We start from the raw sequence: 16,854 nt of genomic DNA, 5'->3' as shown, positions 1-16,854 counted from the left end.
TAATGATATTGCTGGAATTCGACCAAATAAGAGTTACAATTCATTTGACATTGGTGCCGCTGGGCATGATAATTTTACAATGTATTTGTTTTCCAGTTGTTAATGCATTACGAATTATCAGTGTATTTAACCAAGCTAATCATGGTAGTGACTTATTACATTATGTTTTGACAGTGTATTTGTTTCCCATTTTTTGGCAAGTTCGATTGTTATCATGCAATACTTTATTACATTATGTTTTTGACAGTGTATTTGTTTTCCAGTATTTAATGCATTACGTATTAACAGTGTATTTTACTACTAATAGAGGAGGGAGTCTAAAGAGAGAAGCGGGAAAAAAAAAGTTGCCATTTAGGGTTTTGTGTCAATATATTTAATTGGCATACCACATAGATTATGTATATTATGTACCTGAAAAATTATGTATGTATGTCATTTTCCATTGTGAAGTATTTCGATTGGATTATTATGAATCTTGTTGGTTGGGTTGTTTGATTGCGTTTTTGTTTGATAGTAGCTCAATGTATTTGTTGGCCTATTTTACACTTGAGATTATGGATTGTTGTTGTTTTTTGGTAGTAGCTGGATGTAGTGGCTAGTCTACTTTCTAGTGGTTGAGTGCTAGCTACACACCAATTTGAGATGTCATGACAATCTAGGATTGATTCTCCTCTTGTTTGTTGTTACCAGCGTGATGATACGAGGTATTGCTAAACCCTTTGTGATTCATCTTGATTCGACACTATGATGCATTATAGTTGCCACAACCTCTGATGTGTATTTTTAAACTGCTATGCACACATGTTGTGATTGATTGTATTGTATATTTGCATGTTAATATATGTGTTATTAGTTGTGTTTGTGTGGCATGATCATTTCTATTAGTATAATGCTTGAGACCCCTAAAAAGTGACATCCAAAAAACCCCCATTTAATGTGTAGTGTTGGATGTGAAGAGGGCCCTACGTGTGTGTTTTCAATCAATTGTTATTTTAATGTCACATAGATTTGGGAGACTTTTGGGAGTTTCTAGCATTGTCCTTTGCATTATTAATTGCCTTCTAATTTTTCGTTGTTTGTTTTTTTTTTTTTTTTGGATATACAACAATGAAGAAAGCTCTGGTTTATATTTTTTTTTTTGAGAAAGAAAGACAAATAGAAACACTGCAAAATTTGAACAGTGTTTTGAGTGTGCAAAGATCACTGTTACAGAGAGAGTATTCTAGGATTATTTTATCCCGGGGACGACGTAGTTGATTTACTGCTCGCACACAAGAGGCAGAGCCACGAATCGTTTTAAAGAGAACGATTTAGTTCGTGACTCAAGCCATTGGTTTCAATTTGCTGTTCAATCTCCTTATTTTGCAGATTCTGAGCAAATATCTTTAATATCTTCCCCCGTCGTGGTTCACCAAGAATGACAAGGGTGCCAAACTCAATGGCACCAATGTCCATATTGAATGGATCGGACATCCCCAAGGTGATGTTCGGCGTGGTGGGACTCCCATAGGAGTCCGTGAGTAAGGATTGTAAATGAGACTGTACAACCATGAAAATTGCGGCCACTGAATATTACTCAGGTTGGGTGAAGAAGAAGGGGATGGTGTTTGATCGTGTAGTGACCATTTGATGTGGGCTTAACCCATGATCAATTACTAGGCCTATCCTTGTTTGTTGGGCCAAATTAAAATATCTAAAGTTTTTTAAAAGAGTGACTCGTGGAGTACATATTGGCCATTTGTTTTAAAAGTTTGACCGTGACCATACTTTGCTTAATTTGGTTTTGTTGACAAGAAAATTAGTTTACACTATTTCATAAAATTATTTTAGAGATTTTAATAATTAACTACGCGCCGCTATATTTTTAGGAGATCAAGAAGACGTAGTAGATATGGAAGACGCTTAGTTTTGTTTGCACTGCTATTGAGGTACAGGTTCTGATCTTTTTGGACTTCTAAATACCCAACTTTTCGTTTTAGTATAAATTTTAGGATATTATTCTCCTTATAATCTGCTTGCTCCTTGAATTCCTTAATGTAATTTACATTGAGAATTATTAGTATTTTGTTGTCTCCGACTGATTCGTCTAGAGTTTGATTGTGGTGTTGTGATCAACTTTGATTCTGTTATGGTATGTAGGGGTTCTATATTTATGGACCTCTAGTGCCCGATATTCTTCTTTCGTATGATTCTGTGAATCACTCCTTTCGCTTGACTAGTACATGATTCGTTCTCGATTGTTTCGTGTTCCATTGGAAATCAGGGTTGTTACTTGTTTTGTCTTATCGTTTCGTGATCTCTATTCATTGATCTCGCAATAGTGCACCCGTTGATAAATTTCTTTCGATATTGCTAATTGTTCTTGATGGTTAATGTGCTTTGATACTTGATTGGTTGTTTGGATATGATTATCCTTGTTTTGTCATCTTGTACGATTGATTCTCTCAAAAGTAGACTTGGCATGAAACCGTTTTGCTAATTTAGATTGCAAGAAAATGTTTTAAATAAAAAATTTTATTCTAAAACATTTTTGCCTTAAAATAAAATATTGGAAATGTTATTTATTTTTCCTTATAAATTTATGTGTAAAACACATAATAATATTTTGAATTTGATTTCGTAGGGCCTAACATCATATTTTAGAAAATAAAATATATTTTCTAAACAAATATTGAATCGTTTTGGGCGCATGGAAATTTCTAGTGAAAACATGCATCATGATTGACTGATTGGTTTGGATTGGTGTCGATGGTGTAGTTGGCATTAATGCGTTAGCATTGTTGTTTTGTCTGGTTGTTGTGGAATTTGTGGTGTTCGCTTTGTTGTTGTTAACTTGTGGTTTGTTGTTAGATATGTTATTATTGTCTGGCCGTGTGCTACTATTGATTATTGCGTTGGATGGATGGTCGTGTTGGATATTGTTGTGATGGAGCTGTGATGTGTACGATTGGATGAATATATATTGCTTGTTCATATGCAATGTGTTGTGGGTATTGTCTAGGGAGTGATCATATTGATTATTGTTTGTCGTTTTTGTTTTGCTTGTTTCGGTATTTGTTTATCGTTGTTCGATTCGTTTGTGTGATTGTAGTGGATTTGGGTACCTACCGCATAGATATTTGGGTGCCTATCGGATACTTACCCCTACTGGGCTTTATAGCTCACCATCTTCTTTGTTTTCCCCTTTTAGGTTGTTCGTTGTGGGCGATCAATTTTCGGCGGTGTGATCGTGGTGACATGGATACTAGGATCCTGTAGGGTTATGGTAGTGTTGCTAGGTGGTTTTGTTTCAGCTTCCGCAAATATTAATTTTATTTGGCTTGTTGTGAATATTTATAACATCTATTTTAATAATAAATGTACTTGGAGGAGTTTAAAAGAGAAAAAATTTGGTCGAGGTTAGTTTGACCTTTTCACAGACCCCCCTCCGGGACGGGTCGTTACATATATACCTCTTAGAAAATAAATTTATTTTAAACTTTATTAATATGATGTATGTATTATTATCTGTCATGTTAGTTGTTCTTTTCTTACTATGATTTTAAATAATCGTTTCTTCAACCGTCAAAATTATTGTACTTTTTAATTGACATCACATTTTTCTATCATATGTTTATTTAAATAAATGTTTGTACAATAAATGACCCTCACACATCTTCTGACACGTAGCAATTTGGGCACCACACCTTGCATGGAACAAACAATCTTCAGCTAACACATGACAATGGCAGGACATTATTATTTCTAATATTTATTCATTTTGCAGGTTTTTTTGGTGCACATTAACTTGAAATTCAAGAATCAGTTATTGGATTTTTGTCCAAAAAGCTACAAATTAAGAGATTTTTTGTCTTAACCATTAATGCTCTTCCAAATCAGTTCGTTGAGAAATAACCGAGATTTTAACAGGATTATCTCAAAGAAAGTATAGGAGATGTCAGAGTTTGTTAGTCGTACTTCCCTGAATTTTCTCAAACATGTTTCTAGCTACTACACAACACTAAGAAACCAAGGTCATCTTCGTCCTATATCTAGAAGAAGAGGACATTTTCCCCCGACCTTTCATGCAGGAGTATCAATAGAATGGAAACTGTTAGCCATGTGTACAATTTTGAGCACGAAGCCTGCAAGTTAGGAAGGTAGCCTCCTAGAGCACCCACATTCGCCTTGAAGAAGGAGCACGACCAGAGAGATGCTATCATCATCGCTATTCTCAGGAGAAGATTGCGGTTATGAAGACCACTAACCCAATCACTCAACCAAGCAACAATAGGCGGTTTTCCCCGTTTCCCAACAACAGAATATGTAACGACCTGTCCCGGAGGGGGGGTCTGCAAAATTAACAAGTTATCTAAAACATAAACTATCGATGCAAATCCTCTAAGAATCATTTAATACAATCCCAAAATGAATAAAATGTATTTGTAAATCCATTAAGACATAATTAATAAGTCTTTATAATTTATACAAAGCGCAGTCTTTATACTATCAACCCTACACTACCCATAACCTCAACTGTATCCATGGGGGAACTGCTCACGCCCCAAGAAGTTGATCACCATCTTCGTACTCACCTGAAAGGGAAAGAAGAAAATAGAGGTTGAGCTAAATAGTCCAGTAGGGGTATAATACCCGATAAGGACCTGAATATCTATGAGGCGGAAGAGAAAGACTAGAATTAGTCTATAGATACAATAATCACTCAAAATGATGCAAAGAAGGGCAAGAACAATATGAACATGATCAATCCACAATCACAACCTAGTATGCATATAATAATCCATGCAAATATATATATATATATATATATATATATATATATATATATACAGAAATTCTCCTATGTGGACCAAAAGTGTGGACCAAGTTTGTGGACTTGTTTTTCAACCATAGATGTGGTGGGCCCCATAATAAATGTGTGGCCCCCACTTATGTTGTGATTGATTACAACCATTGGATTTTGGTCCACAAACTTGGTCCACACTTTTGGTCCACATAGGAGAATTCCTGTATATATATATATATATATATATATATATGCAAAACACACATCCAACCTGTGGGGCTTAACACCACAAAACATCCAAAACCGATCAGCAGCATATAGCAGTCCAGATTTCTCATTGGAGGCCATGGCGCTCAAATCCATCCACAAACCAAGGCAGCACACGGCAGTCCAGATTCCTCATCGAAGGTCATGACGCTCAAATAACAGAAGACGGATAAATCCCAGACAGTGATTACGTCTCCTGATGGTGTGTCGCGAGCACAACCATCGCTCAAAATCAACCAACCACAATACAGTATCACATCCATCAATACGATTCCCAGTTACAATTTAGTCCATCCAACACACAATCATCTATATCATGATGCATGTATTTTTCAATAATATCCCATGCACCCGAAACCAATTTCCAAACTAATTTAGAAAATCATTTATTTTATAAAATATAATGCAAAGCTCTACAAAGAGTCCTGATCAATCAAATATTTTTATCCCAATATTCAAAATAGTGCATGCCTAACTACATGTCGAAAGGAATATAATCAAGCTCGAAAAACTTTGAATCAATGAATAGGCAACAACCAACGATTCAAGGAGCCGAGTATTTAACACGCAAGAAAATAAATCACAGAATTCTAGAATACGAAGCATTGGGCACTCGAGGCCGTTAAATGAAACACCTCTGCATGCCATGAAAGGAATTCAAACCAACGGCAGAACGAACAAGAACAACACTAGTCCAATTAGATATAATAGAACACTAATAATTCCTAATGTAGATGATATTAAGGAATTTATCAAGCAAGCAGAAAAATAAGGGGAATAATATCTCGGAATTTAAACAGATGGAAAAATCGGGTATAAGAGGCCAAAGAAAAACAAGAACCCCTACCTCAATAACAGTGCATAAAACCTAAGCGTCCACTTTGTCTACCGTGTCTCCTTGATCACTTATACAAACACCGGCATTCTACTGGCTATTTATAATCAAGTTTGACACCAAGGTGCCCTAAACAAATTTTTCGGTCTCCCAAATATTCCAAATATATATATTCCGCCTGCACTGTGTCTACTAGGTCTGACCAATTATGACCAAAGCCCAAATTCCAAACGGGTCACAAAATTACCATTGGTTATTACCCACGCTATCAAGTGAAAAACCCAATTTCAAATTGACCAAGTATTTGAGATTTCATTTTTTTTTCAACAAACTCCAGTTATCCAAGTGATATGATTAAAATAAGAATTCAATTGTGTCATTAAGAACTATTAACAAAACTATTAATTTTTCCCGAGGTTACCAATTAGGCCATGATGATCCAGACAAACTAATATGCCACGGCCAAGAAAAATAAAGAGAACAACAACGAGGTATGATTACCGAGAGGAACCCCCAAATACAAGGTTGCAGTGTCGGTCGAATCGTAGCGCCCTATCATAGTCCTTAATCACGTTCTCGTGCAACTCCAAGTGACTGTGATAAATTGCTTTGTCACAGATATCTTGGATAGTAAAAGGATGAACAAGAAGAAAGTCGAGTACTCAGGTTTCCATTGACTAGTCTCGAGAGCGGCAGAATTTGACGAGGCTCGACACACTACAGGAAGATAGCTGAGGCCATCACTCAATCAATGGAAGCGAGCTTCTTAAGCTTCACAGACCACACCTCTTATTCTTCACAACTCTGGTAACGGCTCTCAATTGAAGGTGCGGCTGCTAGGGTTTATTTGGTATAGAGAGTGTATGAAAAACTGAGTGAGAGATATATATTTTTTTTGAAAGCAAGAACTTCATTAACTTAAATCCAGAAGAAGAGCATTACAAATGAAATCAGGTGGTGTACTACACCAAACATGGACACCAGTCAAGGAAACCACCCCTTTATCCATCAATGGCAGCTGATCACCATTGGGAAGAACTTGAGCAGATTGCCATTGGAAAGGGAAAGAGCTTGCCAAATTCAACACTTGGGAAACGGTCTGTCTCTTATTATTCCATACAATTTCATTTCTGCTTCTCCACAAACCCCACAACACCATGCATACCAGGTGCACCAAGTCTAGGCAAGAATTATTAAACACACCTGAAATCCAATCAACAAAATTAGAGGCCGTATCTCCACTCAATCCAACAACAAAAGATCGCCAGCAATCAACAGCCATTGGGCATTGAATGAAAACGTGAGTAACTGATTCAGTTGCGCCATTACAAACTGGACATTGAAGAACCACAAACTCGTCGTCTTCAAATCTTTACTACTTACTTAGGCAATGACTCCAATCACTTATGTTCTATATTAGCATGGGTCAGGTCAAGTAATATTGGATTTGTCATTTTCTTTCTCAAAAAACCTTCGCGACTATGTCTTTGATTTAACTTGTAAAGCATACCTTAATACATCCTAGGATGTATTCCTTTTCAACGAAATTCCTTACGCATTTCAACAATGTGTTTATTTCCACTTTGTTTCATTAGAAGTGATTTCATTCCGGTGATAGAAGACTAACACTGAAATGAAAGAACTTCTATTAACAAAATGAAAATCAGCACATCATTGAAATGTATTTGAAATTTCATTAACTAAGAATACATCTTGAAATGTATTAAGGGGTGTGCTTTACAAGCTAAAACAAAATATAACTGCAGAGGCTATAGCCATAGAGGTTTGAAAAGTAAATAGTAGTAAAATTTGTTGACGTGGAGCCTTTATTTGACATGGAGTGAGTATGAATCTCTCTTCTTCTTCTTCTTATGGTCTTCATAGTCTTCAATGGTGGCCATCATATCCTGTTTTCTTGGCATGTGCAGGCATGGTGGATCGTGGGAAACCATCTTCTTTCTTGTTGATTTAGTTTCTACGTCAAAACTTTTCATAATCGCAACGTCCTTAAAGTTTTGGGAATCATGGTGAAGGTCCCAGGTCTTGCAACTTCTTCAAGGTGGATATAGGAGTACTGGGAATATGAAGCATGCTCTATTCTCTTGGAAAATAGGCCTCATGCTGGTTGTTGAAGAAAAGATGTTGATTGTTACCATTTTGTTATTGCTCTCACTTGCTTGCATGTGGGGAGGTTTATTCTTGCTCAAAGTACAAGACGAACGTGGTCTTGGTCTCTAAGTATCATGCAATTGGTGGAAACGTGACTGGGACATTTTAAAAACGTTTAGAATGCAAACTCCAAAATCTCCTGAGCCTCTTGCACACTTATGCAGCTAAAATCTCGGTTTTCAGCTAACAAACTATTTTAAAATAGAATAAAACAATCACAACAATTAATCCCTTGATTTTAGCCGTTCGAACAAACCATTTCAGACAGCTCTGATTTTCGAGTAGACCCCTGGATTGCAGCTTAAATAATATCGGAATATCTGTAAAATGAACAAAGATTATTATTAAATTTCATTTTCCTTGTCACGTGTCCGCTGGTGATTGGATGTTCCCAATCATTGGTGGGTCTCACGCTCTCACGTGTCAATAGATGACAGGAGGTCACTTTAGGTAAAAAAAAATACCCCCTTCAAACCTTCTTATTTAAGGAGAAAGATTTGAATTTTTTATTTTGAATTTTTTTGAATTTGTTTACTTTTGAATTAAGCATTTATCGCGTAACTCATTGAATTTTCAAACAGAAATTTCATCCAATAAGTTGTTGTGTTGTCAGCCATCATTTGCTGAAAGCGTTTCACCCCCAAAAAAACCTCTGGCAGGCCTAAAACCCGATTTTATATGAAAAATTAAAAAAGCTATATAAAAACTAAAAAAGCAAAAATAAGTTAGACACTCAAACCAGCTATTTCCATCTATGAACATTAATAGTGTGTTTGAATTAAGGGATTTGGGGGAGGGGAAGAGAAGGGAAGGGAAGGGAAAGAAATTTTTCCCCTAATTCTCTCTAAATCCCTCCCTTTAATGAAATCTTTATCCCAATCATCTTCAAATCTCTCTCCTTAATTTTTTCTAAACTATCCAAACAAAAAAATTAGAAGAAAACTCAATTTCCCTTCTCTTCCCTTCCCCCAAATCCCTCAATCTCTTTAATCCAATACTACCATAAAAACAATAAATACATATTATCTTCCAAATCAATCTCATTAGTAAATATAGTCAACTCGTTAATCTATCCAAATCAATCTCATTAGAAGATATAATGAAATCGTTAATATATCCAAATCAATCGCATTAATCCAATACTTTGATAAAAACAGCAAATGTAGATTATCTTCCATATTTATGTTATCTCTTTTTATAAGCAATCCAAATCATCTCATTTTCTTCACTTTAATCACTTATAAATACCATCTTGATTCCCTTAATTCACTAATATCATATTTTACACATTTAAAATATCACAAGAATATATACATATTATCTTCCAAATCAATCTCACTCGTTAATATATCCAAATCAGTCTCATTAGTCCAATACTATGATAAAAACAATAAATACAGCTTATCTTCCAAATCAATCTCACTCGTTAATTATATCCAAATCAATCTCATTAGTCCAATACTATGATAAAAACAATAAATACAGCTTATCTTCCATATTTATGTTATCTCTTTTTATAAATAATCCAAATCATCTCATTTTCTTCCCTTATAAATACCATCTTGATTCCCTTAATTCACTTATCTCATATTTTACACATTTAAAATACCTCAAGAAAAAGAAAAAGAAGTCGTCAAAGATGAAGGCAGTGCAATTTTTCTTCATTATTCTTATGCTTGGTCTATTTCTATCTTCCGGTAAATATTTCATATATATATATTTGCATTTTGAGAAACATTAGTCAATTATTTGTTGTACGTTTAAGAGTAATAGCTAAGTGTTTATTGTATTAATAGATATATTAATAAAATTAATATTTGCATAAGACATGGCTATGGGAGCTCGTATATGTGTGAGGGGTTTTGTGATGCCAGGTTGTACATAAAAAGGAGAACCCAGCCCAATCTCAATCAAATTCAAGTCCATTAGTATGAGGCCCATTCAAGCCCATAATTAGTTTTATACTTTCATGTTTTCAAATGAGTTCCGTGTCTCAACGGATCTCTGTAAAAAGGCTTCTCCCATAATTAGTTTTATACTTTCATGTTTTCAAAAGAGTTCCGTGTCTCAACGGATCTCTGTAAAAAGGCTTCTGGTCTTTCAATAGTTGTCAGAGAGTAGCCGTTACTCTCTTCTTATCCTTGTATAAATACTTGTATTTCTATCTGTGTAAATTAAGGAAAACAATATCAACAAAATTCTTTTATGGTATCGGAGCGTCTCACTCCAACGAGTTCACCTCCATGGCTACTTCTTCCTCTTCGTCTTCTTCTAACTCTGCTGTTATTATCTCTGTTCCAGAATACTCCACCTCTGTCACAGTACATGCCATCTCATCTATTCACTTGAAACTCACCTCCACCAATTTTCCTTCATGGAGATTACAGATCTTGTCTCTACTGCGTGCCTATAATCTGGTTGGATACATAGATGGCAAACATACCTGTCCTGCATCTCCTGTATCTACTTCCTCTCCAGAAGAAATCAAAGTTTACCATACCTGGAGCAGTCAAGATCAATTTATTTTATTGGCCCTTGTAGGTTCCATTGATGGCAGCATACTGCCTCTCATCGGCGATGTTAAGTCGAGTGCAGCTGTGTGGCAGAAAGCCCACCAACTCTATGCCAATACTTCGCGATCTCGCGTTCTTCAACTGAAATCTCAGTTGTCTCGCTGTCAAAAGGGCGAAAAATCCATCACTGACTATATGCAGGATGTGAAACGGCTAGCTGATGAACTGGCCTTGATTGATAAACCTATCTCCTATCTCTTCTGATGATTTAACCTTATATATTTTGGATGGACTCACCGAAGATTACTCTGGAATGGTGGGTTCTATCCGTACGCGAGAAACTCCTTTCTCCTTTGAAGAACTTCAAGATGTGCTTGTTGCACAAGAAGGCTACATGGTTCGCCTCCAACAAACTCAATCTCAGAACTTGGCTACTGCCAACTTTCATCAAAGGATCAATAATTCCAATTCAGGCCGTAACAATCGTAACTGGCAGGGTAATCGTGGTAATCAGCCTTGGCGTGGTTCTCGTCCACCAACTCACAGGGGTGGCCGTGGCCGTGGCCAGCACCGACTTACATGTCAACTTTGTGATATCCCAGGTCACTCTGCAAATCAGTGCAGAAAATTCAAAATTTATGCTCACCAACCATCAGCTTCCAACTATAATGCTCCTGCTGCCAATTTTAATGCTCCTGCTGCAAATTATGCAAGTCCTCTGTACCACCTCATGTTGTTCAACATCCACAATCATGACTACTGGACTCTGGAGCCAGCCATCATATGACATCAACTTCTCAAAATCTATCAACTCACTCTGAATATGATGGAACTGATGAGGTTCAAATCGGGGATGGTACAGGTTTGCATATCTCACATATAGGTACCACAAAATTCCACACACACACTCGACCTTTACATATTAAACATGTGTTATGTGTTCCTTCCATTCATAAGAATCTTATTTCTGTCCATGAGTTAACTAAGCATAACAACATCTCTATTGAATTTTTTCCCTTCCATTGTTTGCTTAAGGATCGCAGTACGGGACAGGTTATGGCGTCCGGTAGCTGCCGTAATGGACTCTATCATTTTAACCCTCAAGCTGTTACATGTTTTGCTGCTTCCGTTACTTCCGCGCCTCAAAGAACCTCAACTGATCACATAGGATGGCATCATCGATTAGGCCATCCCTCATTTAAAATGCTTTCTCTTGTTTTGAAAAGCAATAGTTTACCTATTACTGTGTCTCCTACTACTGCACCTACTTTATGTAGTTCTTGTTCAATAAATAAAATGCACAAGTTGCCTTTTGGAACTTCATCTATTACTAGTAATGCTCCATTACATGTGATTTATAGTGATGTATGGGGACCATCTCCCATAAAATCAATTGATGGATATTCTTACTATGTTATTTTCGTGGATCATTTCACTAGTTATACTTGGCTTTTTCCTTTGCATGCTAAATCTGAAGTTTTTTCTGTCTTTGTTCAGTTTCAAGGTCTTGTTGAGAAGCAGTTTCAATGCTCAATTCGCTCTCTATATACTGACAATGGGGGAGAGTATGTTAAAATGAAGAGTTATCTTCTCCAAATGGGCATCAGCTGGTTTCAAACTCCTCCATATACCCCTCAACACACGGCTCTGGCTGAAAGAAAGCATAGGCACCTTGCTGAAACAGCAAGGACATTATTACATACAGCTCATCTACCTTTCAGTTTCTGGTCCTATGCATTCCAGACAGCAGTCTACTTGATAAATCGACTACCTTTAGTCAACACCTCTCCTGCCACACCTTTTCAACTTCTTTTTCACACCACTCCAAATTATCATAAACTCCGTGTATTTGGTTGTTGTTGTTTTCCATGGTTAAGACCATATACTCAACACAAGCTTGAACCTCGATCGAAACCTTGCATTCTTGTAGGTTACTCTACTTCTTAGAGTTCCTATAAATGTCTTGACCCCACTACTAACCGAGTCTATTTATCCAGACATGTATTATTTCATGAAAACGTGTTTCCTTACTCCACTATATCCTCTCCATCGTCCACCTTTTCTTGTGTTCCTACATCTAACACCCACCCTGCTCCTTCACTCATAGTCTTAGCTCCTACACCTCTTCCTTCTTGCCCGACTACTAGCGTCCCACTCCCTGAGCCTATCATTCTTGGTTCCGCAACTACCCCACAACCTACCCCTACTACTTCCACAGCAACTCCTTCAGTATCTCTCCCTAACCCTAGCATTTCCCCTACTGCGAATACCACCAACTCTACATCACCTCAACAACCAGCCCTGCCCCCTATTGTTTCTGCCACTCCTCCCATCGCTTCTGACTCTGGCCCTCATCCACTACATATGACCACCAGATCCATGAACAAAATATTCAAGCCCAAAAATTTGAATCTTACCACCCTCCATCCTATGCCTGATTCCATTGAACCCAGGACTGTTCGTCAAGCGCTTAAGCAACCACATTGGTTCTCTGCCATGCAACACGAATACCAAGCTCTTCTTCAACATAATACCTGGTCATTAGTTCCTCCTCATCCCGACATCCAGCCTATTGGTTCAAAATGGATTTACAGAATCAAACAAAATCCTGATGGTACCATTGCTCGTTACAAAGCGAGATTGGTTGCCCAAGGCTTCGCTCAAAGACCGGGTTTGGACTACACAAACACCTTTAGTCCTGTCATCAAACCTGCCACCATCAGAACCGTGCTTACCATCGCTATCTCCCGTGGATGGTCCCTTCACCATCTTGACATTAATAATGCTTTTCTCAATGGTCATCTACAAGAAACTGTCTACATGAAGCAACCTCGCGGCTTTGAAGATCCCTTACATCCCAATCATGTGTGTGTAGTAACCGGTTTTCGTCTGGCCAAAAATACAAAAAATAAATAAATAAATAAAAAATATATATATAAGAAAAGGGTTTGGAGGATTTCGGTGGAAAAGAGAAAAAAAGAAAAAAGGGGAGACTTTTGGGGGAAAAGTAGGGGCCATGACATAATTAAAAAAATAAATAAAGAAAAAGCCAAGAAATAAGGAAATGGGGGTCATGAGAGAAAAAAGCCAACAAAAGGAGGAAGACAAGGAGAAAAAGAAAGGAAAGTGGGGGAATAAAGGGAGAAATGTATGGCACAAATTGGGGAAAGAAAAAGAATAAAAGAGAGGAGGCGTGAGAGGAGAAGGAGGCTTTGGTTTTTGGTGAAGCAAAACAAAATAAAACACAATTGGGAGAGAGGAAGTAGCGGCACAAGACAAAGAGAAAGAAGAGAAAAAGCAAAGAGAGGAAAGGGAAAGCGGGAGAGGTAAATATCAGAACAAATTTCTATCATTCTCGGCCTCTTTGTCTTGGTGATAATCTGGTTTTGGTTGCTCTGGGTTTTGTTCTCTGAATGCCATGATTTACTCCCGGTAGTAGCTCTGAATCCTTCGATACATGCAGTAGTATACATCCTTGGTTAATGTCCGTTTGTAATACTTTGTTTGGATGCTTGGGATCCTAGTGTTTGATATACAGTGGCTATTCCATTTCTTTCAGAGATAAATATATGTATATATATGTATAGTGTATGTATATATAGGTGTGCAGTGTGTGTACATATATATGCAGTGGGCGTGTGTATATGTGTGCATTGTGTGTGCGTAGATGTGTGTGGGTGTGTGTATATATATATATAGTGCGTGCATATATATATATATATACAGTGTGTATGTGTGTATATATATATATATATATATATATTCTGTATCTGTGTTTGTATGTATACATCCCGTTTTGTATATTTGTATAGGTATATTTGAATATATGTGTTTGTATATGTGTGCTTATAATGTATATGGACTTTATTTTATTTGAGTTTCTATGGCATTTGAGCACAATTTTAACCCATTTTTGTGTTTGATGTTGGGTTTGGACTGAGTGGATCACATGGGTCAAGAGGTAACTTAGAGGACTTGGGCCGGGACACATATTTGGAGATTGGATTGGGCTTGAGTAATGGACCGAGCTCTGTGGCCATATTTGTATTTGTATTTTTTTTATATCTTTTTATTTTTTTATCTCATTTTTATGTATACTCTTGTAAATGTAAGCCATGTAATAGGGTAGTGGAAATAATGAAAGGTAGTGTAAAGTAGTGTAGTTTAGTTTATTGCATATTTAATGTGATTAGTATGCATGTTTAGGGGTTTAGTTTTGCCAATCCATCAATTCAATAACCGCATCTCTATCAAATTTTCACATAAACAAATTAATAGATACTACATTAAAGTCAACTAGGAGGAGGACTTGATGACATTCAGCTCCTGCCTAAACTTTAATTATGTTATCTATTCAAATTAAAGTATTATTTGTATTCACAAACACAATGGTAAGTTAATTTACTAGATACCTAAATTAAAGTTCATTAGGAGGAGGACTTGATGATATTCAGCTCCAGCCTAGGCTTTAATTATGTTATATTTTCAAATTAATGTGTCATTTGTATTTCTAAACGTAATGATAAATTAATTTACTAAATACCTAAATGAAAGTTCATTAGGAGGAGGACTTGATGACATTCAGCTCCTGCCTAAACTTTAATTATGTTATCTATTCAAATTAAAGTATTATTTGTATTCACAAACACAATGGTAAGTTAATTTACTAGATACCTAAATTAAAGTTCATTAGGAGGAGGACTTGATGATATTCAGCTCCTGCCTAGGCTTTAATTATGTTATCTTTTCAAATTAAAGTGTCATTTGTATTTCTAAACGCAATGATAAATTAATTTACTAAATACCTAAATTAAAGTTCATTAGGAGGAGGACTTGATGACATTCAGCTCCTGCCTAGGCTTTAATTATGTTATCTTTTCAAAAGTGTCATTTGTATTCCTAAACACAATGATAAATTAATTTATTAGATACCTAAATTAAAGTTCATTAGGAGGAGGACTTGATGACATTCAGCTCCTGCCTAGGCTTTAATTATGTTATCTCTTGAAATTAAACTGTCATTTGTATTCCTAAACACAATGATAAATTAATTTATTAGATACCTAGATTAAAGTTCATTAGGAGGAGGACTTGATGACATTCAGCTCCTGCCTAGGCTTTAATTATGTTATCTCTTCAAATTAAGGTATCATTTGTACTCAAAAAATAATGGTAACTAAATTGAAGTTAATTAGGAGGAGGACTTGATGACATTCAGCTCCTGCCTATGCTTTAATTATGTTATCTTTTTCAAATCAAAATACCATTTATATTGGACAAATAACTTTTCAAGAAAAAGCACATAGATCAATCTAGGTAACCTTTTAGGGAGTTGTGGGGTGCCTAACACCTTCCCCACACTCAATAGACCCCCTTACCTATTCTCTGGTTCGTAGACCATTTTCTAGTGTCCAATTGCACTTAAATCAATTGGTGGCGACTCTAAATCATTTTCCATCCTTTCATCGCCGGTCCGCGTCGTGACCCCGGTTGCGACAACTGGCGACTCTGCTGGGGACATTGGTTTTTATACCAAAGGGGTTGAGCCTGTATGATTATTTTTGTGCTTTTCTTGTATAGTTTTTATGTTAGTTCCTATTTGTATTTGTATGTTAAATTTGAAGAATTTGATGGATTTGTTCAATGTTGTAGATATCTTCATCAGAAATGGGCTTTGTGGAATTTAAATGTTAGGAATATTGGTTTGTATGCCCCCACACACACATTCACATATCACTACACACACATAACCCTATACCCGGGTTACTTAGTGATTAGTGAAGGTTGACCTACCACTTTCATGGGATTCACTTCCCTGTATGGGTGGGGGAAGACACCTTCCTGGATTGACGTCCTCTTATGACATTAAGGGATGGGCTTTTGTGATCCAATGGAGCAAAAGCCACCTGATCCAGAGACCTCGCGATTAGTTAGTTAAACCACCCATATGCACCATAGATAAACCGTAGCCATGGTTCTAAACCTCTAGAAATTTTTAGGCGGTGTTACCCATTTTAGGAACAAAGGGGGCATTCCTATCCTTAACTATTTATTTCACATGCCTATATTCTTGTACATTATATACCATGTATCTTTATCCCTTATTTACATATTCATATGTACTTAATGCATTAGTTAGATTATACTTGTATATATACATTTCTTAAACCACACATGTTCATACACCTGCCATGTATATGTTAGCCTAGGTTGTACCCATGTGCATGCTTGTTAATTATCCATACATGACCATATATGCTTGCACACTCGTTAATCATCCATAC

Source organism: Tripterygium wilfordii, chromosome 1, assembly GCF_013401445.1.
Source record: "Tripterygium wilfordii isolate XIE 37 chromosome 1, ASM1340144v1, whole genome shotgun sequence".
Classification (NCBI taxonomy): domain Eukaryota; kingdom Viridiplantae; phylum Streptophyta; class Magnoliopsida; order Celastrales; family Celastraceae; genus Tripterygium; species Tripterygium wilfordii.
Note: the sequence above shows the minus strand (reverse complement) of the source record.